General features: G+C 43.3%; 1 protein-coding gene across 1 annotated transcript in view; it reads right to left on the bottom strand.

Annotated features, from left to right (window-relative positions):
* LRRK1 (leucine rich repeat kinase 1) overlaps positions 1 to 26639 on the bottom strand; it is a 758414-nt gene that overhangs the window by 462845 nt on the left and 268930 nt on the right. The gene's annotated exons all lie outside the window — the stretch shown is intronic.

Below are 26639 nucleotides of genomic sequence, written 5' to 3' on the forward strand. Positions count from 1 at the left end.
CAGGATTGGTAGACACAAACAAGATAAATCGAACACAACTACTGCAAATTGATGACATCTCTGCGGTGTATTTCTCTGTGTATCAAGTCTGTATGGTTTAGTCATGTATGTGTGAAGTCTCTATGGTCTCTTCTCTGTACAATGCTTCTTTGTTATTTTGGTCTCTATGAATCACATCTCTCTGGTGTAAACTATGAGATCTGGGGCCCAGATCGTATCCTATGCCGATCATACCCAGCTCCTCTTTACGTGTGGGAAGGTGCAGCCAGGTTGATTTATAAAAAACCCAGGACGGCCCATTCTTCCCCCCTGATGCAGGAGCTACATTGGCTCCCGATTCGTCAGAGGGTTGTCTTTAAAGGACTGTGCATCGTACACAAGGCGCTGTATGGTAAAGCACCAAGATATTTGAAATCCCGCCTATTCCCTTATATACCGGGCAGGACCTTGCGCTCGTCGGACGCTACCCTTTTGTCCCAATCCCGCTTCAAACTGACCACGGTGGGGGGACGTGCTTTTTCCAACACACTCCCAGCCTTGTGGAACAAATTGGCTCCAGAACTTAGGAAGGAAAGCAATTTATTATCCTTCATGTGAAAATTAAAAACTGTACTTTTTAAGCAAGCATGGAGCAGACCCTAGGCGCACGAGTGGGATCAAGTGAATGCCGTACCTCACTATGTAAATCTGGACAAACAGCGCTTAGAGACCCCGGAGGTTATAACGCGCTATATAAGTTAAATAAATAAATAAATAAATAAATGAAGGGAGCAGATTTTGACGGCGAGAGTATCCGTGGGTGCCTTGGGGCTGTCTTTAATTGGTTCCAGCTTAACAGCCTCAAGTGCAACTCTGATAAATCTGAGGTACTCTTCTTCGGTTGTCGGTCTGACCCAGATTGGCAGAAATGGTGGCCTGTTAACATGTTCCCTCCAGCAGGTTCTTCCCAGCTAGCCAAGAATCTGGGGGTGAAGATTGATAACGGCCTGACGTTGAGATCCCAGATTCTGGGCTTAACGGGTACATGCTTCGGCCTCCTCAGGATGCTCCGCAAATTTCTTCCTTTGCTCCCGGAAGATCACAGGAAAATTACGGTTCAGGCCTTAATCGGCTCGAGATTGGACTATTCCAATGTCCTTTATCTCGGCCTGCCGGAGTATCTTTTGCAACGGCTGCAGGTGGTCCAGAACTCGGCAGCACGTGCCATTTTTGGCCTTCATGGGCGAGCCAGTACCTCTGGCCTCCTGCAGTCACTCCATTGGCTTCCTATCTGGAAGCGGATAGTTTTTAAGGCCTTGACCTTGGCTCATAAGGCTCTCTATGCTTCTGGAGCGAAATACCTTCAAAAGAGGCTAGTTTTTTACCGTCCTGCCCGATCCCTGAGATCTGAGTCTTTGTTCCTTGCCGTGGTTCCTCGGGTAAAAAGGGCACGCATTGGGGGCCGGTCCTTCAGGCTGTTGGCACCTCAGCTATGGAACACTCTGCACGTGCCACTGCGTAGCACTTCCAATTTGTTAGCTTTTAGGAAGGGCCTTAAAACCTGGCTTTTTGCTCTTTAGATTTGCTCTCTATTTATTTCTGGTTTCTTTTTATTTGCCCTGTTGTGTTCTCTGTTACAGGTTTAAAATAAAAGCGCCAGGACACTCCTTGGAGTAGCCGAGCGCTATAAAAGACACAGATAACATAACATAACATAAAGTATGCGTCCAGTCACTGGAAAATATACGGTGTTCTTAGAGAGTGTCATATGTGTTACTATTATATAGTCTCCTCTCTGAACAATGCGTTTCTATGATTTGTGCCTCTGTCTCATCTCTCAGGTGTGGTCAATGTATGTATTAAGTCATTATGGTATCCTCTCTGTAAACATGAATTTGGTATCTGAAGTGCTCGTTGTAAGTACTAACATTTTATAGTATCCTTCCGAGATCACGCTTGTCTCTATGTTTTGGGCATCTCTATGTACTAAGGTATTTATTTCGAGTTTTGGTGACCTGGGATCCAAACTTCCAGTGTGGCACCGGTGTCAAGGGGCTGTACATTTTAGGCTGCCCATCCCAGGCGTGAGCATTATTAATATTATTTTTTTATTCTGTACAATCGTAAGAAACAAAATGTAAAAAAATAATAATACACAATTTAGAAATACACTAAGAATAAATAAACAAAACAATACTGAAACAAAGGATAAAGAATGAAAAAACTCAATTAGTAATACAATGCGAATGTAACTTTTTAAAAGGAGCAAACAGTGTCTGTATTATAGCTAAATTAGGAGCACTGAAAATAATTCTCAGAATTCTAAAATAAGAAGATGAGACACAGCCGGGAGGAAGCATCAGTTGCACAAGGAGCAAGTAGCCATACCATTCTAATAAGAAAGCCCTTTCTTTGGGGAATCAATACCAATGGCAAGAAAACGGACTTCTGTCAAAAAACACAATAGAAAAACTTTACCTTAAACAAGTCATTTTTGTTAGGTCGAGCATTCGAGACTTCTTGTATATACTTTAGTATAAAACCTTCAACAAAAGCCATTTTTATTAGGTCGAGCATTCAAGATCTCTTGTATATACTTATATGTATATGTACTGTGTGTGTTCTGGAGATCAGCCCTAGGACTTGTCTGCTTCCGCTTAGGGACTTTTTTTCTGTTCAACTGCCTCTATTTAACTGTCTCGATAGAAAACAACCAGTAGAGGTCAGTAAAATTCCAGAATTACTTTCTGCTTGTTCAACTGCCACCCAGGCTAATGTGCTGCATAGCTAAATACATATAAAGTTCCAAAGGTGAGACAGATTGCATTGGAAATGCTTGTTTTGAGTAGGACTCAAGGGAAAAGCAGTGGAAGCAAAGGTGAATTACACTTCCATAACAAATGCTAAAGCCGCATGGCTCATGTTCTCCCATAGAAGGGTCAAGACTGATCATAGAGGGATGGGCGGTATATTGGTGGCATTTCAGCGTCTTTTCCCTTAGACATCCCTGAGAGTTTCAAGGAGTATAAAGGTTATGACTAGGGATGTTTGTAATTTTCATTATATCAATGAAATCTAGCTTAAAGTACAAGCTACCTTCAACAATTATATTTCTGGTGAATATATAGTCTTCATTCAGTTAATGCCAGGAGTAAAACTAATTTGGATGCTTTTCTTTCCCTACAGTAGTTCCACAGCTCTGTCAAGTTGCACCATGAGATTTCAGTCACGACTCTTCCCACTAGACAAAATATTAACACCATATTGTAGGTGTCAACCTAAACCCTGACATCACTTTCAGATGCTTTTGCCGTCTCTGGTAGGAGTGCTGAGAGGATTCCAGGCAGCAAAAATAAAGGCAACAAAACTCACTTCCATATCTTGGCATTTTATTATTCAATGGCACTGATTCATCCGGGTGGTGGCAGAGTGGGAGGGAATCTGCAGGACGATTACGTGTTCACCAGAAATGTTCTTACCAAAGTTAAGTAACATTTATTTCTGATAAATGCACCTTCCAGCAGATTCCTCACCTTAAGAATGAATAAGAGGAGGTGAGATTGAGTAGTGCAATTTTAATCGAGGAAGTTATGCAGCACATCCTTGGCAACGTATCGGTCACTGTGTTATTGGATTCTGAGGCAATAATGTTTAGAGATGTCTGCAGAGATTATCATTTTGCAATCCAGTGGATGTCCGATACCAGATGTGGAAACAGCCATGGTCCTAGTGTCCTCCAGAGGGTCTTTCTTGGTCAAGGCATAGAAGATCTTAATTAACAGCATGACCCAAATCGAAATGGTGCATTGTAGTGTCGCAATCAGCACACAGACGACATGCATTAGGTCATTAACTTGCTTTTCTTGCCTCTGGAAAAGCCCACTAAGAGCTAGCCATCCTCTCAGTCCTGTCAAGTGCAGTCAATGTAGTAGGAAATGGCATGTTTGGGAACCAGTCAATGCAACCTCTTCTCTTCCTTGGTAGGATAAGGATGAGAGAAGAAGGATGCTAGGGTAATAGAAAGGGCCATACAAAAGGCCAAAACCAACTGCGGCAAGTTTTCTGCCAAAACATAAAAGTTCTTATAAAAATAATTTAAAAATAATGTGAGTAACAGGTATAAATAAAAGTACCTTACCAAGTTTCATAAATTTGCACTTGGTATTCCTTTTGATTGATTCTATAATAATACACGAGGGCGTGGGCACTTCTCCTTGCTTTTGCCAGTTATATACGGTCCAGCCCGTTCCCTCAGTCCCACCCAAGGACCTAACTCCTTTTCTTTCGTAGGGTAATAGAAAGGGCCATACAAAAGGCCAAAACCAACTGCGGCAAGTAGGGCTGCCATGTATCTGTACACTGTAGCCGATGCTGGCACCAGGTATGCAAACGACAGTGCATAATGCTAACATCAGATCACCAGATAGTCATGTTTAAAAGGGATTCCAAGCCTTGTAACTCAGGCCATTACATAAACGTGTTTCAGCAATCTGCATAAATGGATTTTGTGGTGGGTTTTTGGCAGCCAAGATTGTATCTGCAATGTAGGCAGGGTGGCAAAAGGACTTGCACTACTCATTTGGGAATTGGGGTGGAGGGTATTTTCATCCTGCTGGAACAGAAGGTCCATCCTGCATGAGAGATGAAGAAGCAGCCAAATATGTAGTGCTAACTTCCAATCTGAGACAAAAAGGATCAGCTCTGTCCAACTATGGCATACATCCTGCAGGACATTCAACAAATGCAGAATAAGAGGAATCACATAGAGCAGAATCCAAGATCAGCGGAACCTGCCGGCATCCATTCAGAGTGAAGAGCTTGGCACAAAATTAAGGACAATTCAGGGCCTATTCACAAAGGTTTATCTATATGCCTAGATTTACTACAGGCAAATTTTATCTTACAATTTTGAGTAACTTTACTACTTTGGGCTATTTGCAAAATCAAAACGCAAAGTTACTCAAAAGTGTTTCCACCTCCTGATAAAGAAACAGTAGTACACCAGCACCAGACACGACAAGCCACTGATACTGCAACATCAGCCTGTAGAAAATAATGGGACTAAAAATAGAACCCATAGGAAAAAAAGGTTACATTCAATTATTAAGACTTTTTGAATATATATAGATATATATATATATCTATATATATTCAGTCACCTCCTGGAAAACCTTCTCGCAAAGAAAGAACCAGAGTCGAAGCCCCAATAGTGTGCAGAAGGATTTATTCAGGCACAAGGAATATTACCCTTCGCGTTTCGAAGTCAGCTGACTTCTTGCTCACGGGTCCAGGTCTGTTCCATTGCCATTCCTTTTAAAGTGATACAAACACATATTTTGCGTGCATGTGACCAATCAACATAAACAAAATACTAACAATGTTACAATGTTGCTCTGTGTTAACCAAGTGGTTATTAAATTAATGCAGGGTTACAATTATTGACACAGTGTTGTCACATGTTAAAACCACATGTTTATGCATCATTTTAAATTAAATAGTCCGTTTTTTGTTCAATAACATTACTGTTGTTTGTCCCCAAAATTTTTGGAAAATTAAGAATCACGAAATATTGCCCCAGTGGGCATGATGCTGTTTGTAGGAGTTATTTTGCCCAAGTGGGCATACATCTTCATGTTTTCACTGATCAGTGTCAACACCCTGCAAAGCAAAGAAAACAACAATGATATTCTTATTTATGCTTTTCTAGGTTATGTTTGATCACAATTATTAAAACGTATTAAAATCCATCGGAATGGAGAAGTTTCTATGGCGGCTGTCATGGTTTAACATGTCAATAAACAATCCTAACTGTATAGATGAATTGCCAACTCATCACCCAAGTTGTGACCCTTAGGCTGTAAAGTGTCATACTGGATGATGTATTTTGACTCCAGTTTACGGAGCTCCAGCCATCTGTTTCCTCCCCTCTCTCTTTTCTCAATGCAGTCAATTACCGTGAATTCAAGAAGGTCAGGATTTTGATTGTGTTCTGTGGAAAAATGTCTTGCCATTGGATATTGCTGATTTAAGTTTATTATTGCCCTAAGGTGTTCCAGTATTCTCATTTTTGCTGGTTTGGTCGTACACCCAATATAAAATTTATTGCATGGGCAACGTAGTGCATAAATCGCAAAATCAGTGTTGCAATGAAGATGTTTAATGATTTTATGTGGTTCATGCTCTAATGACAATTTGAGTGTTTTGCAATTGTGGCTATGCCTGCAGGCCTTACATTTCCGACACGGAAAAAACCCTTGGATCATATTAGCTTTCTTAGGTTCCTTGATCAAAGTAGACGTTAGACAATATACACACACACACACAAGCACATATATATATAATTAATTTAAAGTTAAAATCGTAAATGTAATTAAAAAATATTTTTTTAAGTATCTTTAATTGTCAAAAAAAAAATTTATATTATTTCTATAAATACCTTTTCATTTTTAAAACTAAATGAATAACTATGAACATTTTAATTTACGTGGATTTTTTTCTTAATAAATCTTTTTAAAAACTACTGTTAATTTAATTATATAGATGTGAATTAACTGCTTAATTCAAAATTTACTTTATAGTGCTGTACCATTTTTTTATATTGTTCTACATTTAAATAAATATATAAAATGAATTTACATCAATATTTAACAACAACAAATATAAAAAAAAATCAAGTTTAATAAACCTTTTTAAATTTCCACATAATTTACCGAATTGAGATCTCCGTGGATGAGAAGACCTCTGCCACCATTACTATGGGAGGGTGTTGCAGTACCAGTGGTTGGCTATATGATGTGCTAGACACCAACTCTGGGATACAGCACATTTGCTACTGTTTGTGGTCCTTTTTCGCTGTAGTACCTTTAGAAGTACAGTTTGTGAGTAGCAAAAAAAGGCTTATTCGTTTGTGGGTGAGTTTAGCTCCCTCTATAACAATTTCTTAAACCATTCCTACTCCTTGCTAAACCCTACCTGTTTTGTAGAAAGTATCCCCAATTTACAACCACTTCCCCGGTCCCTCCTAATTTTACTACTAATTAGTAAACTTAAATGTGTGAGGATCTCCCCACAGAAATGACAGGAGACGTGGAGGTGGATATTTACACTTGTATGTTTGTGAATATAATTTTGTAGTAATTTAGTAGTACTATTGTAGAACTACTAAATTACAATAAAATGTAGTTTGTAAATAGGCCTCTTCATGTTTTAGGATGTGGCGAAGAAGTCTAGGGATGGCCACCAGAGTCTGGAGAACACTTTTACTTCGAGCTGTAGTTCCCACTCTTGCTTCTTGAGAGAGGGGCAATTGAGAGCTGTCACATTGAGGGAATATATGCCAGATCGCCGCTACCAGGAAAATCCTCCAATGCTGCAGTCACTGTTAGGCAAATCATCTCCCAACACAGAGTCCAGGACCCAACACAACCCTGCCTATTAATTAATGTAATGGACAGTGGAGGAGTTGTCCGACAGAATCTGAAAGGTGCTTACTGAGATAGAAGACAGAAATTACTTCATGGCAAAGTGTACCACCCGCAGCTTAAGCACATTTATTTGCAGATGCCCTTCTGACATGAACCAAAGGGCCTGTGCTGCATGTACCCCAAATGGGTGCCCAAGCCCAGCGAGGAGGAGTCGGTGACCTCTGTAGGATGTGTTTGCTAGCAAAGCGCCGAACGGGAGACCTACTTCGAGAATGAAAACGTTCATCCTCCAGTGTAGAACAAAATGAACTGACTGGAATATCTGCATCAGACCGGAGAGGCTTCTTTGGTGTTTGAGCCAATGACTTCCCAATCACCACTGGAGGGACATCATCCTCCATCTGGCATGTGAAACCAACAGCCATGAGGGAAATTAGACATAAGACCTGTATGATCAAGAGATGTATTTGAGTCAGAAGCCTCTCCCAAATGTTTATGATCACAATGGAGGAGGAAAATATTTAATGCAGGACATTTTCAGCTCTGCATTTTTTAAGGTCAAACTCTGTGCTGGAGTGAGGTAGGACCCAAGTGATGGAGAAGAGTCACTGTACACCAAAGATGCTGCCTTCACTAGGCCAGCCATCCAAGTATGAAAATACATAGATTACTACCATTTCAGTTAAGCCGTCAAACTACCAGCACTTTCATGAAAACAAAAGGCACTCTTGTAAACATCAAGACCATAAATTGTGCTAGGACACAAATGGTCAACACCTGTGAATGGGGAAAGTTGAAAGATGGAAGTAGGAGTCATGGAGATACAGAGATACCAGCCAACCCCCAGTATTCAAAGCCAACAAGACTTAGCTCAGAAATATCAACTTGAACTTGTCCTGCTAAATGACAAATTGAGAAGGAGGAGACCTCCACCATTCTTGAGGGCTAAGAAGTAAAGATATAAGAAGGTTGTGACTCTCTATAGCCCTCTTGTCCAAGTGGGTATTACCTTGACTGAACTTCTGCCTTCAGAATGGGGGCATGTACCATAGTTCACACCCTAGCAGAAGGAGGGCGGTTTGGAGGGAGGGACAGGAATGGTAGGGCGTAGTCCTTGCTGATAAGCTCAATCAGTCGTAATCATCTCCTAACTGGTAGAAAAGTGGTAGAAGTCCCCCAACTGGAAGACGGATGGGGAGTTAGAAAGCTTTTAAGGCAGCAGAGGCAGCAAAGGGCAGAGGAGACTGGATCTGCTGCTGTTTTCTGGCAACACTTAGATCTACTCCTACATGAAAGGAGCAGTACATTTGCTGAGGTAACTGGACTGGTCGAGAAGGTTGCTTCTGCCAAGACCAAGTGTTCTGTTTTTTCTACAATATTACAGCTTCAGCCGTAGAGTACAGAACCTCTAAAGGCCCTCGACTTGGAAATACTTAGACCCACTCTTAGACCTACAAGGCCATCAAAGTAATGCTCCTGGTACCTAAAGTTACAGAGAACACTGTTATCAGTAAGTCATTTTTTGATAGTACACATACTCCCCCAGAGCTCTTTAAAAAAACAAAAACTCAAAGTTTGCCAAGAAGATAGTAAAAAGGTACCCAGGGCTCAGCATATGATACCCACCTAAACTATCTTCTGCAGAGATTCAAAACACTGATCTTGGGATTATGTGGATTCCATCAAAGTCCCTCACTCCCTACACCCACAAATACACAGTGTTCTGCACTTAAGACTACGGAAATCCATATCTGGTCCTAATAAAATCCAGAGTTGATTAAAGATGTATTTATGGTAATAGTAGAATGACTCGAAGCTCTATTCTTGGGAACACCGAGAGGTGACAAGATCCTTCCAGGCTCCATCCAGACTAACGCTGCCAATGTCTGGCGTACCACATAGACCTTTACTTGATAATACAGTGACTTGAAGTTCTGTTCTTGATAATACACAAAATCACTAAGAGAAAACGGCTTGAAGTACCCTGCTTGCAGAGAGTCTGCAGCGTCAGCTAGGCAGAGTTTCATGCCCCAAAGCAGACATCTTCATACAAAATTGTATTTGTGCCGCTCGCTTAGAGGTTTCTCTGCCAAGCAATCACCGCCCTTCGCTACAGGAGTAGCTTCTAAGACTGCCGACTGTCCCTGAATCCAGAGCGAGGAAAGGACCAACTCCGTGGCCGCAGAGGAGGTGAGAGGCGCGGCCCCCGGGACTGCGAGGACCAGCATTCACCACCAACAGCTGGGTCCCCTTCCCGCGTGAGCCGCGCCCCCTCCCAGAGCCACACCTCCAGCTGATCGTATTTTACCTCTCGCGGCCCCCGCTTCGCGGGAGCCGCTCGCTTAGAGGTTTCTCTGCCAAGCAATCACCGCCCTTCGCTACAGGAGTAGCTTCTAAGACTGCCGACTGTCCCTGAATCCAGAGCCAGGAAAGGACCAACTCCGTGGCCGCAGAGGAGGTGAGAGGCGCGGCCCCCGGGACTGCGAGGACCAGCATTCACCACCAACAGCTGGGTCCTCTTCCCGCGTGAGCCGCGCCCCCTCCCAGAGCCACACCTCTCCTCATCTAACCGGATTTAACCAAACCTAGCAACGCGCAACGCGGGACGAGAGCGGGTCGTAGCCCGGGGCGAAGCCCGGGCCAAGGGCGGGCCCGTTGTTGCCCGTTAGTGCCCGGTAGAGACCGGACCGGGCTACTCCCTTTGGCTCCTAACACCAGTTTGTACACCTCCCTGCACATAGGATTCCTTCTATGTCCACCATGCCTGGAAGAACCAGAAGTAAAACCAAAAATGCTCTGGCTGTAGCCCAAATCACCGGTCCAATAGATCAATTTATCTCAAGGACCACCGAGGTAATTGATCATAGCATTTCCCTTCTGGAGCGCAGAGTGTCACTTGACCTTATGAATGCTAAACGTTTGTCTCTGGATCTCACGAAAGCTAAGCGATCGTCTCTGGGACTTCTAGCATCTGCAGCTTCCCCCATCCAGCAAACCTTACCTACCTGCTCCCTGGCCTTACCAGTGACTATTGCTGATATTAATACAGTTCCATGTTCAGTTGATCTATCAGTAACACAATTAGAGTCCGAATCACTACTATCAGATGATCTAGAGGCCACCCCGGACTTAGAAGCCTGCCAAAGACTAGAAACAACTATAGATAAACACCTTCGAGGTATAAGGGAAGGAGCTATCCCTAAACAAGGTAACCCCCACCCATCTGAAAATACAGTAGCTCCTGCTCATTGCATGGGACTTGAGAGGGAACCTGGGTGGGATCGATCCAAACAGTTAACACAACCCGCACAATCAATGACAATTACTTCAGAAGAAAACAATTTTTTACCACCTCCTATTTTTATCGAGGACATAGATAACCCCTGTAAAATATGTAAGACCACATCACAAATATTAACCTCAATCAAAGACCTTCTTTCAGAACAGTTCAAACCTATACAAATTAGCCTAAGAAACTTGGAAGCCCAACTAGCAATCTTATCACGAACATATCCCAGCACAAATAATCGACACTTACCCAAGCAAGGGACAGAAAACGCTACCCATCACTCAAAAGTACCTCACCAGCAACAATCAGTTGTAGCAACCAAGCAACCTGCCCCGACTATTCCACCCCCTCAAAAACCAAAACCCAGTCTTCCAATACAAAAACAGCAAGTTCCAATACCTAGTGTGCAAAAGACTAAAACCACTATGGAGTCGTTTCAACACACGCCCACTATAGGTCCAGTAAAAATAGGAAAAACCGGGAAACCAGTAGTTAACGCAACCATAAATCATCTTACAAATAAATTGACACCCTCATCCCCTAAACCAATAGTTGCACAACCCCAGTTGATAACTAAAAAGACATCAAGATTTAGGCGCCCAGTGCACCTCCCATTAGAGGCAACCCCATACACAACCATTCTCACAGGCGTACCTGAATTAACGGATGGCATAACTGAAACAGCTTGGTCACTTAAGAATAAGGTCATGCAGTGGCTAAGCATAAATAGACCACTAGAATCGCATCACTCTGGAGGGATCTCCACAGTTCGCAGAGTCATATGGATAGGGGAAGAACCCAAGTCGATCCCCGGAGACTGCATTATAGTAACCTGCAGGGATCCATCTACCGTGAATCACATCTGTTCATGGCTCTCTTTGGAGAAAAAAGGCGGAATAGATGCCCAACACCTTTCTTTCTTCTATCCACCATTGAATACCTATCAATATACTTCCATTCCGAATTGGCACCACCCTCAAGATGACCAATGGAAACAGGTGGGATATAGCTATGGCCATGGAAATAGAAATAGAACTAGAGAATGGCACAAACAGCCTTGGCAAGGCAGACCCTACCATCCACTGGAGGGTTGGCAGGGTATTCCAACAAGAAACCGCTAGGACTGTCAAGAGATGGTCGATTGACCGTTAAGGCCCCAAAAATTTAAGACCAAGAATGCCCAAGCCCATACTACGCTTTCTCCATCGACCCCTAGACCTCAGTCATGCTTATTTAAATTCGGAAGTCAATTACAACAATTCTCGCCCACTAATATTAACTCCCAGCCTGAGACTATTGCAGATACCCTCCCTACTATTCCTAATGTAGTGATGACCAATGTTTCGGTTATCCATATGGACAGCATAGATCTAAACGCTCATCAGCTAAATGATTTGAGAGATACAACTAACTCTCCTCTGACCCCAATAGAGAGATTTTCTAGTGAACCCCCTGATCCACACACTCCCCCTGATTTCAGTAAATTGAACCTTTCCATAATGTACTGGAACGTCGCAGGACTGTTCTCTAAATTAACCCTAGAATCATGGTTTGAAACAGTAAGGAAACACCAAGTACTATGTTTCCAGAAAACATGGTCCACTACCGCAATACATTTAACGGGATACAAAGCCTTTTTTACCCCAGCAGTGCAGGGAGCTTTGGGCAGGCCTAAGGGAGGTCTTGTGATTTATGTCGCCAATACTCTCCCTTCTATATCCATTAAAATGCTAAAAGACTTCCCGTCATATCAAATCATGCAAATAAATTTCACTAACGATTCCACTTATATCTTTACGAACTACTATAATAATTCAACCACAATGGATTGCTTGACAATCCTAGTGGAGATTGCCACTTTTTTAATATCCCTGCTAAACGATTCTAACCCCAATATAGTACACCTATTATGGGGCGGTGATTTCAATCTCCCACTCTGTTCCACCCACAAGAATGGAAACTGTGGATTGCAAAACGAGCATGGTACCCCCATGCCCCATTTCGCACATTCGACCTGTGGGAACAAGTTAAATGAGATCCTATTTTCTTTAGATCTGGACTATGCAAACGAGTTAGTAGAGCCACAGAAGGATTTTTCCCCCACTTTTCATGGAAGAGGCTTTCTAACTACCATAGACTATATACTGTCCTCCCAATCACTTAAGGGACAACTAACCAACTTTGAAACTGGGACAAATGTTACGAGTGACCATTATCCAATTAGTGTAAGAATCACTCCAAAAAAGACCAAAGTACATTCTGTAAAAATGAGTCTCCTAAATCAAAACTTACTAACCATGAATAAATTGAATGGCTACTCAGTCAAATGGGCCAAGATTGACCCGGTTGAAGTAACAAAAAAGATCCTCGAAAAATCTAAGCCTTGGATTCTTGAATGCTTATCTCCAGACGCTACTCCTCGGTCAATCACCAATAGCTTCAAAAACATCTTGGAAGCAATTGGCAATGAACTCTTTGTAAAGCTAAAGAACACTAAGCCCTCTATTACGAGATGGTTCGACTCAGCTTGCCGAAAAGCCCTTTCAAGTTTAAAAGAAGCCCTACATAGACCCACAAGAAACCAATTGGAAATCTCCAACTTAAGAAAACTTTATAACCTGGCCAGACGGGAACGCAAAAAAGAAATAAAGAAAGACCTATGGACTCAACTCCATGACAGCTCCCAAAGAAAGGATAGCGCCCTATTCTGGCAAGTTATAAGATCCCCTTTCCTGGCCGATAATGCAAAAGGCCAACATCTGGATGTAGCAGTTACGGAGGATGACTGGGTTATGCATTTTTCTAAAATTTTCGGTCCATCTCCACAAAGCACCACAGAAAAAGGAACAGAACCTAGTGAATCCCATACATCGAAGAGTAACATCTATCCGATAAATATTCATTTTCACCATAGTGAAGTTATTAAAGCAATTAAGGCATCAAAATCAGGCAAGGCTCCGGGCCCTGATGGAGTTCCAATGGACTTTTTTCTCCACAACATTGAACTTTGGTCACCGATAATTACCCAGGTCTTGGCAGCAGTAACATCGGATGGACTCTTTCGGTCCTGGTCTACATCAATCCTGCAGCCCATTTTTAAAAAAGGCGACCACAATGATCCAGCCTGCTATAGGCCAATCTCCCTTCTGGATTCCATGGGTAAAATTGCAGGTCGAGTGCTCCTGGACCGCTTACAATCTTGGGCCAAGGAAAATAATATCATGACCGACCTGCAATACGGTTTCCAGAAGGGGCTCGGGACCGTGGAACAGGCCCTGAACCTTGCCCTCCTGACCGGGAAATATGTTGGCGCCAAAGGAGGTAACATCTTCCTCGTCTATGTCGACCTCAGTGCGGCATTTGACTGCGTCCAACACGGAAAACTCTGGAAAATACTTAGCGATCTCGGAGTAGATCCTCCTTTATTAGCTTTTCTCCGTGAACTATATTCTAATGCTTCTGGGCGAGTCAGATTTGGTATTAACGGTGAGCTGTCCCGCTCATTTCCAATAACAAAAGGAGTAAGACAGGGTTGTGTACTGGCTCCCTTCCTGTTCAACCTTTACACCAATGGACTAGAGCAGGCTATGCTGGAAGGGAGCCAGGATCTACCCCAGATAAATCACCGACCAATACCGACACTGCTATACGCAGATGATTCAGTCATCCTGGCCAACACATTAAATCAACTTCAAAAACAAATTAACAAGTATAGTAGCTTTATGGACTCACTTGGCCTGAAAATTAATATAAAAAAGACTTTCACTATGTACATTGGCCCTAGGGTTAAAACCCCAAAACCAATAACAGTAGATAACACTAAGTTGGAAAGAACCTCTGTCTACCCCTATCTGGGAATCCTTGTGGATGATGCTCTAAACTGGCGTCAAGCTACGGTCACCAGAAATCTTCTCTTTCGGCGCGCAACATCGGCCCTGATGTCTTTCTCGAGAAAGCTGGGGAAACCTGCTCCACCAGAACTCCTGAAAATTTATTACGCCAAGTGCCACAGTGTGGCTACCTACGGAGCAGGTGTGTGGGGGCATGGCCATATTGACCATTTACAAATAACTGAGAATGCTTTTATCAAATATGTGCTGGCCCTCCCGCAAAGCGCCCCGAACTTTGCCTCCCATAGCGAGCTTGGCATGGAATACATAGCAGACACTATCCGTTGTCAACCTATTTTATTGTGGCAACGTATATGGTCCAAACCCGAGTGCCACTTAACACGATCCTTGATTACAGACTGCTTAGCCCTAACAAACTGGCATAAGATCCCATGGTTGGACCACGTTCAGAACTTTTTTAATGACCTTGGACACAAGTCCTATTTCGACGACCCTCCCAGTATTGAAGACATCTCCAGGAAACAGCTAAAATCGATGTGCCTGGCTCACCTGAGAGAGTTGCGAAACCAGACGGAGATTATAAAAACTTGGAATACCCAGATTTCCGTAATGCAACCCTTTAAAGGTATGCAACCCTACCTGTGTTATTTTTTGTCAAATCAGGAAAAAAATGTATTGACAAGATTTCGTTTTAACACATTTTTTCGTTTGGTTTCTTTTCCTGAAATTCACAACTGGTCCCGTACGCTTATGAACTGTTCATGTGATGGATTATCTTCACAAACAACAATTCACATTATTTTTTTCTGCAAATATTACAAAACCCCCCGCAAATCTTGGATTCTTCCACTTCTTCGATCTACTGGTCATAGGCAGTGTTACTCTGCACTCCTGTTTTTGAAATGCCTGCACTCGCCGCATGTAGCTAAATTTGTAGCAACCTTTTTAAAGGCCTCTATTACAATACGACAAAAACTCACAAACTGAACAGAAATATTTAAATATTTAAGCAAAATGTTCCTTCTCATGTACTCTTCAAATTCTGTTTTTCTTAATTCTATGTATATGATGAAATGTTTGGCTTTGTTTTTTTAACTATGTACTTTTTATGATTATACATGTGGTAATCGAATAAAAGTTATTGAATTGAATTGAATTTGTCTGCACAGTCCTATTTAGACCTATAGACCTCAAGAACCAAAGCCCGCACCAGTCTGCGCTGTGTGCAGGACTGACATGACACCTGTGAATGCAACACTGAATTACCATTGGCAAGCCACCTGTTCTGAGACGAGATGAAATTAACCAAACCTGTGCAGTGCCAATCAGTGAAGCCATCCCATTCTCCCAGACCTATTACAAAATCAAATCTGAGTGAGCTGTGATAAATGTGTACAAATTGCTTTAAGCTAGTTTGTATTTGGTGCTTACGCCTGAAATTGTGCAAGATATTCATGATAATCAGAAATGTGTGGGCACCGGATTTGTGGCCGGGAATTTCAAACAATAGGTTTTAAAAGAGGGGTCTCAAACTTTACTAACCACATTTTTTATTAGAGGTTATCATTTGTTTTATTTTTGTGGAGCACCTAAAAGTAGGTTTGGTTTGGTACACATTATATACCAGATATCAATTAAAGCAGACTAAATAATTTAAGGAAGCCTTATTTGTTAGGGTGAGAGATGTTGTGTAGTTAACTACTCAGTCAGTTAGACCGCAATCCTAATTTATTTTTCGTAACTCCTAAAAGTGGGACAGAGTTGGAAAGTATTAAGTTGCATGTTTTGAAGAATTCCTGATTGGGGCAGAAATTTGGGTTTGTACTTGAATCGAAAATTTGAGTTTCCTGCACTTACAGGTTTTTCCCCAAACATACATTTCACCAGTGAATACCTGGTGGAATACATCTGGGAAAACTGTCCAAAATGAGGGGGGGAAATGTGGCAATCAATGCTTAAACTCTGCTTTCACCTGTAATTCCCCAACCGGAGGACATCACCTCTCAGAATTTCAACCCTGCCCTTCATAATTATTGCAGTATCAGTAATTGCCAGGTGTGAGATTTCCAACCTGATCACCTCCAAATGTGTAATGACCTAGTAAGTGTTTCGTTCGCAAATAAATCATACACCTGAGCAGGTTTTCCATGCTCATGCTAAGATTTACAGCCCCAAACCTGATTGACAAATGTCTCCGACAGACTCCAATCATTAAGATGTTATGAACATTACTTATGAATGCATGTTTGACCTAACGTTAGGGCTGCTAACTGTCTGTCGTTTGGAATTTTTGCAGTTGATGGGAAAGATCTATTTTAAAATGCTCAAATATGTTTCTTCTTTTTTTCTCCCTATAGATTTTTCGTTTCTGTTGTGAACTGCACCCTTACTCTACAAATGCTAAATTTCCAAAAGTTGGACAATGAACAATTGTACGGTTAGGTCACATAATTGTCATGGGGATAATGGTTTCATGTGGAGGTTTTACCTTTGCCACTCCTTAATGAAAAACGTTTGGTGAATTCACTTTCAAATATATTCCTGTGGTTGTTACCTGACATCTATGTGGTGTAGTAAACGTGGGTTGGGACATTTCACCAAAACTCATCATTTTCAAGTATAGATTTGTAAAGTTTATTTTTTATTTTTATGGAAAGTGATTTTCCAAGAAACGGAAACAAAAGATTTGTTTTCAATTTGTATTTCCCTATGGTGGTTCATATGGTCAAAATATTAGAGGAATTGAAAAAATGTTGAGTTACCTTGTTTAATTTCTATAAAAATGTTCCGTCCCCTCACTTCCTGTGAAAATTTGGAATTTTGGTTCATATTCCCTCACTTGCTACAGCACTCCCTCCAGGATCATTTAGATGTACGTTTAGAAGTGCAGATAATGTTTGGGAACACTGACAAAATTGTGAGTTTCACTTGCCCTGACTTTGCAATTTCCTTTGTATTTATATAAAATTATTTGAAGACACGTTTCCAGTCATTGTTGGACGTTCAACATACACATAAATAAACTAAAGATATGCACAACATTTGCAAGTACCACTCCCTTGGCAATCTCCTGTGTACACTGATGTTGCTTAGGACCGAGGCTTGACAATCTCCTGTGCACACTGATTTTGCTTAGGACTAGGGAATTTCCGCACAACTGGCAGAAATGCCACAGTTGTAACCAACATGCCACTCATACACATCTGTAGAATGTACAGACAAGGATTCCACATTTTACACGAATCATTTTTAGGTACATGTTTAAAGTGTTTTATGAGGTCGGCCCCTATATTCGACACAAAGTAAAATGAAGGTGTTGGTTTTTACCCACTTTGTCAAAGTATTTGTTCCCCTCACATTACAGCTTTAATATGCAGTGTGTCTTCTTAGCAAGTCAAATGCTGGCAATATGTTTTGCAATGTATAGAAACATTTCAATAGGAGCCAGAAATAGTTTTTGCATCTGTAGAGTTTAAACGGTCTCTGTGATATGCTTTCAGCTTCCATCCTCTTCGGAGCACTAGAAAGTGCTATTAAAGTTCATGTTCTAAAACGACTTCCCTTACAGCCAAACATAACTATAGATTTGCACGAAGGAAGTACAAAGTAGTAATTTCTAAAGGCAGCATCTCACCGCTTAATTCATCTAAGTGTGACTGTCTTTGAAAACCCACCAATGCTGAAAAGGGAACAACAATACAATGATTCTCTGGCAGCTATCTCTCCTTGACATCTGGGGCGCTGTTGCACCTGCCGCACCCCACTTTACAGGGTCACCGCACCACCCCTCAACCCCTGGTGAATCATGAGCGCCTAAGACTTTGAAATCAACAGGCAGCGGACTGTCACCAGTTTAAAAGGTTGTGGGATGTCACTTCCTGTAATGACATGGGCAGATGAAAGCTTGTGATATCACCTCTGCAATTTGCCTGTGATTTTGTCTGAATTACACCACTCTATTTTGTATATTAAACTAAAGAGCTAGCCAGATTTAAGGTCACAAAAATGATTCTTCAGTTACAAGGATTTATTCGAGCTGGGGCCAATTCTTCTAAAAAATCATGCTAGAATGCTGCTGCGCTGTGTGCTTGTTTTGGACTGCATCATACACTCGGCGCACTCTGTAAAATAATATAAAAGAGCCGTCGTGTACTGAGGACTCGGGAACCGGGCTCAAGTTCAGGATGTAATATAGATGCTTCAAAATATCCTCACAGACGAAAAACAAAATCCATAGCTGGCAATAAATATGCCTAAATAATGCAGAGTTGGTAGCACTAAAGCATCTCATTAATTATTACTCAGAGCTCAAGTCGCTGAGACATTCTAGATGGCTCCAGAGAGTCGAGTCATTAAGGCCCCCTCCAGGCATCAACACCGCTTCCCAGCAGCCCTCGAGTTCGAAGAAATGCTGAAGGGCAAACCAGGAGGCGGAAGGGTGACTGCACGTGCCAGCGAGAAGACAATGGACCGGGAAACACCGATAAACACTCGCCGACACCGAGTAAGGGCACGAGTAAATAACACCGCCCTTATTAATGGCAGCTCGTACCTGGAGGAGGTGGTACTTGGCCTGGAGTTATATACCAGCCATCACGAGCCACCAGGAACAAAATCAGGAGAAACAAGAGGGGGCCAGAATTACCAGCTCCACTCCCACAAGTGGGCACATGTGTACCATCCCTTTACCGTGTACACTTTCTGCTTGAAAAAGTGCGCGGGAAAAGCACGGGGTTATTCCGGAAGCATTCCAACATACAGTAAAACTATCCCTTAGTGCAACAAACAGTGATGGCCAGGGTGAGCAGATTCAATATTTCAATTTCTTCTTCTTCTAATCTAATGCACATCTTTTTGTAAGGCCCTTCTGCACTAAATATACCATTGACAGAAGTTTCAAATCTACATTTGGTTCGATATTTGTTCTGCATAAATGTCAGATACCCTCATATTACCCTACTCTCTTTCACCTTTCACGACTATTTCCATCCATATTCATTCCTAACGGGGGAGGGAGGGGGGGGGGGGGCTGTGGAGGGCACGGTGGCTTCATATCTTAATTTTTTAACGTACCCCTCCTCCTTCCTGTAGTCTTCTCGTTCTCTCCTTGTACTTTCTCTAGTATACCCTAAACCTCTTCCTTCTTTTTGCCTTATTTTTCCTGCCTGGTTTTAAGAAATCCTAGTTACCTTTCCAACGTTTTATAGTCAAATCAATTTACTTTTCTAAGCATGTGTTTCAAGCTTGTAGATCTAACGAAATATTTCAGACTAGTCATTGCCTACATGATATGTAATGTTAGTACCCAAGACAAAGTTTGAAAACTATTATATAACTTTCCGTCCACCGGATGTTTTTTTATTTCATTATCTCTCTTTACATCCTACAATGGAACTTTTTTTGTCTCACAGATTCCTGGATGCCGTCTAGCAGATAATGTCTATAAAAGCAAAAAATGCTTCAAATCACAAAGATTCTCCTCAGGTAGGAACTCTGCAATTATTGACAGATCCATGACTGAGAACTTTAATAATATTTTAGCACATGTTACAACAAACGTGTAGTTGTTAAATACAAATGATGCTACTACCCAAGTCAATGTATAGGTGTTGAAGACAAACGTTGAGTCTGTGTCGCCACGATATATAGAACTGCAGCCTGACAACCGGGGTTTGAATAATCGCATAATTCTTTCATAGTTTATTATTACGCACCGTGGGAATGGAGCAACCTCTGTAAACCCAATGTTTTTTCTTTGCTTTCTCTGCGAGAAAGCAATTTTTCCCTTGGATAAAGCTCTTATGCAACACTCTCAGCAAATATGGGGTTAATCAGTTCTCCTTCCCATGCTAGAAGGGGATAACAGCAGCCCAAGAAGGGTGTAACTTTGTAACCATATCCAGCATGGTAAGGGGTCAAATCTGAGATTGGCAATGCCACAAGTGGCCGTTTACAAGCTTGCATGGCAAACCCATTGCTTGCATGGGATTTATTCATGCAGATTTCTTCTCGTTCCTGGTGAAGAAACTGGCTGCAGTAATTGCATTTAGTCCTACCAGGAATCCTTTTGTGGATTTCTAAGCGTAAAGGAGGTATTTTCCACAAGAATCTTGTATTTATTATTATTGAGTTTTATATAGCATTAGCTAGACCCGAAGGTATCAGAGCACTTGACATGTTATGTGATAACATTTCCAAGAGACGCGAGTTGATTCATAAGAGTCATAGTTGACCAATACAGCATTAAGTGGTTATAAAGTCACACAAGTATAACACAAGGATGCATTGAGGAATGGCATCGGGACAGAATAGGAGACTGACTAGTCTCTTCAAGGCGGAGACATGACTCTTTCAAAGAGGGAAACGTAGAACAGCTTGTGCGTGCGTGGTACGCCCGGAACGGCGTACAGCTTCTAAAGGAAGAAAATTAATTAGTGAATATTGTCCTATTCTTATAAATAATTCACATGAATGAATGGTATGTCAAACTATATATGCAGATGGACAGGGTATTCTCCTATGTTATGTATGGCTTCTATAGGAAGCCTCTATTGTGTACACCAGATTCTAAATCTGGTAACACACGGATTTGACTTCGCAACAGTTGACAATAAAACTGGTTCCTCATTGCTGCTACATTATAAAGTTCTACCAGTCCAGGCTGACTGGGCTGTCTGAGAGCCTGTCAGCGCGCACTGCTCATCTGCTTTGGCTGAAAGTAGAAAGCACAGCTTCAGAAGGGTGAAGGAAGGCAGGGACGGTAGTGGGGGTTACTACTGATGACAAGGCACATGAGATCATCTTTTGGGTTTGACTGACCCGAACAGTTTGTTGAGGAACTGAAATGGTTACAACCTAGAGTCATCGCTCCATCGTGTAGCTATCTAAACAAGCATTAGAAATGCAATAGGTCTCGCAGCATTAGAGTTAGTGCTTTTAGAATTGTTTATGGGTTTTTTTGTAAATCTTTAGCATGAGGTTGAGGGAGGGTGAGTGAGGGTGAGGGGTTGAGGGTGAGTGAGGGTGAGTGAGGGGTTGAGGGTGAGGGTGAGTGAGGGTGAGTGAGGGGTTGAGGGTGAGTGAGGGGTTGAGGGTGAGTGAGGGTGAGTGAGGGGTTGAGGGTGAGTGAGGGTGAGGGGTTGAGGGTGAGTGAGGGTGAGGGGTTGAGGGTGGGTGAGGGGTTGAGGGTGAGTGAGGGTGAGGGTGAGTGAGGGTGAGTGAGGGGTTGAGGGTGAGGGTGAGTGAGGGTGAGGGTGAGTGAGGGGTTGAGGGTGAGTGAGGGGTTGAGGGTGAGTGAGGGTGAGTGAGGGGTTGAGGGTGAGTGAGGGTGAGTGAGGGGTTGAGGGTGAGTGAGGGTGAGTGAGGGGTTGAGGGTGAGTGAGGGTGAGGGGTTGAGGGTGGGTGAGGAGTTGAGGGTGAGTGAGGGTGAGTGAGGGGTTGAGGGTGAGTGAGGGTGAGTGAGGGGTTGAGGGTGAGTGAGGGTGAGGGGTTGAGGGTGGGTGAGGGGTTGAGGGTGGGTGAGGGTGAGGGGTTGAGGGTGAGTGAGGGTGAGGGTGAGTGAGGGTGAGTGAGGGGTTGAGGGTGAGGGTGAGTGAGGGTGAGTGAGGGTGAGTGAGGGTGAGTGAGGGTGAGTGAGGGTGAGTGAGGGTGAGTGAGGGGTTGAGGGTGAGTGAGGGTGAGTGAGGGGTTGAGGGTGAGTGAGGGTGAGTGAGGGGTTGAGGGTGAGTGAGGGGTTGAGGGTGAGTGAGGGTGAGGGGTTGAGGGTGGGTGAGGGGTTGAGGGTGGGTGAGGGTGAGGGGTTGAGGGTGAGTGAGTGTGAGTGAGTGAGTGAGGGTGAGTGAGGGTGAGTGAGGGGTTGAGGGTGAGTGAGGGTGAGTGAGGGGTTGAGGGTGAGGGTGAGTGAGGGTTGAGGGTGAGTGAGGGTGAGTGAGGGGTTGAGGGTGAGTGAGGGTGAGGGGTTGAGGGTGGGTGAGGGGTTGAGGGTGAGTGAGGGTGAGTGAGGGGTTGAGGGTGAGTGAGGGTGAGTGAGGGGTTGAGGGTGAGTGAGGGTGAGGGGTTGAGGGTGAGTGAGGGTGAGTGAGGGGTTGAGGGTGAGTGAGGGTGAGTGAGGGGTTGAGGGTGAGTGAGGGTGAGGGGTTGAGGGTGGGTGAGGGGTTGAGGGTGGGTGAGGGTGAGGGGTTGAGTGTGAGTGAGGGTGAGGGTGAGTGAGGGTGAGTGAGGGGTTGAGGGTGAGGGTGAGTGAGGGTGAGTGAGGGTGAGTGAGGGGTTGAGGGTGAGTGAGGGGTTGAGGGTGAGTGAGGGTGAGTGAGGGGTTGAGGGTGAGTGAGGGTGAGTGAGGGGTTGAGGGTGAGTGAGGGTGAGGGGTTGAGGGTGGGTGAGGGGTTGAGGGTGGGTGAGGGTGAGGGGTTGAGGGTGAGTGAGGGTGAGTGAGGGTGAGTGAGGGGTTGAGGGTGAGGGTGAGTGAGGGTGAGGGTGAGTGAGGGTGAGTGAGGGTGAGAGTGAGGGTGAGTGAGGGTGAGTGAGGGTGGGTGAGGGTGGGTGAGGGTGGGTGAGGGTGAGTGTGGGTGAGTATGGGTGAGGGATTGAGGGTGAGGGGTTGAGGTTCTGTCATCAGACTTTGACCCAGAGCAGGAGTCAGAAATGCAGAAAACAAAGAAAGCAAAAATGGCAAACCCTGCACGATTGAGATCGTCACAGGAGTGGAAGGAAGAGGCGTGAGGTAGAATCCAGAGTAAGCAGCCTTGGTATTAAGCAGCGATCTCTTAAGAAAAACTTTTGGAGTTACACTTTCAATTTTTATAATCGAATTAAGCACTGGGGTTAGATAGATGTGTGTGTGGGCCGAAGGGCGTTATGTTGCGATGGCCTTGCATGACGTGCAGATAAATCAGTTGTGTTTAATCATCTGTGGGCTGTCTGACGTGTTCTGGCGTTTGTTTGATGTTGGGCTGCTGATGTGTCACATGGGCGGGCAGGCCAGTGTCTCACAGTGGATTCTGCTTGTATATCCGGGTTTTCCTTTGTGTTGTTGGGGGTGGCTTTACATGGCACTGGGAGGTGTTTGCATTGAGCGGCTGCCTGGACGGACAAAAGGTGGTGCTTAGCGGGACAACGAATGCTGCCTTCTCTTTTGTTTTGGTGCTGTCATGTATGATGGGGTCCGCCTGAAATGACGTTGTTAGGGACGTGTGTACAGCATCGGTGAATCGACTACCATGGTTGAAGATCTGGAAGGCTTTCCTTCTCTGACGCTGGTTCTGGTCTCTGTGGCGGCTCCCTGTCCCTCGGAGCGAAACAAACAAGGCATCTTTGTGCTTTTTCCCTTGACCCAGTAAGCGCAGCACGGCTTATTATGGCGGACTTAAATGGCGCTCTGGATTGAGGTATTGAGAGCAGAGGGGGAGGGGCGGGGGGACCTTATGCAAGATCCGGATTCGTTGTAGGTGCAATTGGCGTTGGAAGCAGAAAGGAAAGATTGTTGATGCCTTCTGGTTAAGGGCCCCATCAGGATGTGTTTGGGTGGTGAACATGGAGGAAGTGCCGCCCGAGCATGAATACGTGTTACTGGGTATTCTGTTTACCACTGTGCCATGCCGTTCTGATTCTGTCCCTAATCTGTCGTCAAATGTTCTAACAGGGGGTTATACTGGGGGTTGAATAACAAGACGGACGGACGGAAGAGAGGGGAGGGGGGAGGAGAAATGCGACACGGAGGGAAGGGGAGGGGGCGGAGCGGGGAGGGGGCGGAGAGGGGAGAGGTGCGGGGAGGAGAAATGCGACACGGCGGGAGGGGGCGGAGCGGGTAAACAAACGCGGACGTGCACGTGCCCGTGACTTTTAAGGTCAATGCGCATGCGCATAAGCTTAATGCGCATGCGCATTGACCTTAAAAGTCACGGGCACTGCAAGGAATCGCCACGATTCCTTGCAAGTTAGATAAAGAGTCGATGAGCCCCTATAGTCTCGCTTGCTCGATGCGCATGCGCATCGACAGGCGAGACCTAAAAACGTGGACTTCAATTCTCAGGGCAAATCCTTTAATGGCCCATGGAGAAGCCAACGAAACTCCTTCAAAGCTCAGCTCTTTTCTGTGCTATGCTTAAGGTCAATACTGAACATCAACAGCTCATTTTCATTCAAATTAAAAACTGAGTTTAATGGTGAAAATGTCTTGTCCCATGAACGCCTGTGAGACTTTTTGTAGGCGGATTCTCATAACAAGTATCCCACAAATACTAGAGGATAATTGTAGATACATAAAGCTCTGCACCAACTATCTACTACAGCAGAAGTAACAGAAGTATCCTAAACCCGTAACCTACAAAGCATCTTAAAAATACAGCAATGTGTGTCTTCTGAGAAAAGCAGACCCCTGAAGAGTACTTTGGACTCCCTTTGATGGTCACTATTTCTGGGTTCCGAGCAAGAGACTTGGCCATTTAATAATGTTTTATCAGCTATGACATGGGGTTACTGCTTAGAGGAGACAGACGCCTTAATCATTGGTGATCTACGTACATGGTGTCATGGCAGCTTTGCTGGTATACTTGAAAGACCTCTAGTGCATTCTACCTAAAGGGGAATCACATGTTATTTCTTAAACATTATTTATGCCATATTTTATAATCAAACACATTATCAGGTTAAAAAGAAAAGGCAATTGATGTTCTGCAACCTTTCATATGTTGCACACTAATAAAGTGATAACACCCTGAAAATAAAGTATCCCCACTAGAAAAATGTGACAAAGCTAAGAGGCCAGAAAATTTCACAATCACACAGAAAACAGAAATTGGTGACTTGAACACCAAACTGCAAACTCCCAGAATTCTATTCTACAAACAGCAAACATAACTACATTGTTATGCATGGCTCATTGGCGTTAACGACTGGATTCTAAATCCAGTAATTATTTGCTATGGCTTAGCAAAGGTGGGTTTACATCATAAAGGAATTCCAGGCTGCTTAGCTTGGGCTCTCTTGGGAGTTTTTTAGCGCAGCGTTAGGAAGCAAGGAGCCCAGGTTTTGAGAGGGAAAGAAAGGCACAGCGTGTGATAGGTGTGGGTTGTAGTAGGCCATATTTTTTTCTTTTCAATTTAGGAAAAGGAGGAGAGGCCTTTTTATATGTGCTTCCTCCATTACTCCTCAGCCAATAATCAGCCGAGGAAAGCAGGGACAGATGATTTTGGAGGCCATGCATGATATAAAATTACATATGGGTAAAAGTGAATTAAGGTGATGTTTCCACCTTAGGGTCCTGAGTAGGGTTGCCACCTGGCGATTTTTTTTACTGGCAAAATGTAGAAAAATCACCTAAAGCAGGAAACATTCAATTTATGTAGAAAGCACATTAAAATGTGTCCTAGAGCCGACATAATGACACTTGACTGATAGATATGGTAAATAAAAAACTGAAATCCATGCTAAAAACGAAATCAGATAATTTTTTATAAAGTTTTCATTCAAGTATCAAGTTTGAGCCTTTGTCGAAACATAAAATGTGAACAAATGGCCAGGATTTTTCTCTAGGAAAGTTGGCAACCCTAGTTCTGAGGGGCATCATCGAAAACACGATTTTTACTCTCTTTGTCAATTTGATGTCCTCTTAATTCACTGTTTTGCATTTATAATTGTATATATATTTTAATGAAAATTCATGTCATATGGGAGACGCTGCTGCAATTGCAGACCTACCACAACTGAACCTTCATTTAAGCCAGCAGAGAAGTAACAGGATCCCTCCCAGGACCAGCAGATGTACATGTGGATTGACGCAATATTCACATGCTCTATAAACCGGGTAACATTATAGGAAGTGAAATCATACAACCTTCGATCCAGATGTGTTTTTATTTTAAACTGTATTAAAAACCCATGCCTCAAGAATGTTAATAAACATGAATTTATAGCAGAAACATACAACAAACTACTGAAACCATAAAAAACACAAAGACATCTTATACGTTAAAAAAATTAAGAAGTGAAATTATTAAATCATAGTAGATGTAATGCATCAATATGAGGGTAGAAACTGCAACTCCTAGCTACCCAAACTGAATTCACGTGGGCCGATGATCAAAATGTACATGTGGTTAG

Source organism: Lissotriton vulgaris, chromosome 2_1 (genome assembly GCF_964263255.1).
Source record: "Lissotriton vulgaris chromosome 2_1, aLisVul1.2, whole genome shotgun sequence".
Lineage (NCBI taxonomy): Eukaryota > Metazoa > Chordata > Amphibia > Caudata > Salamandridae > Lissotriton > Lissotriton vulgaris.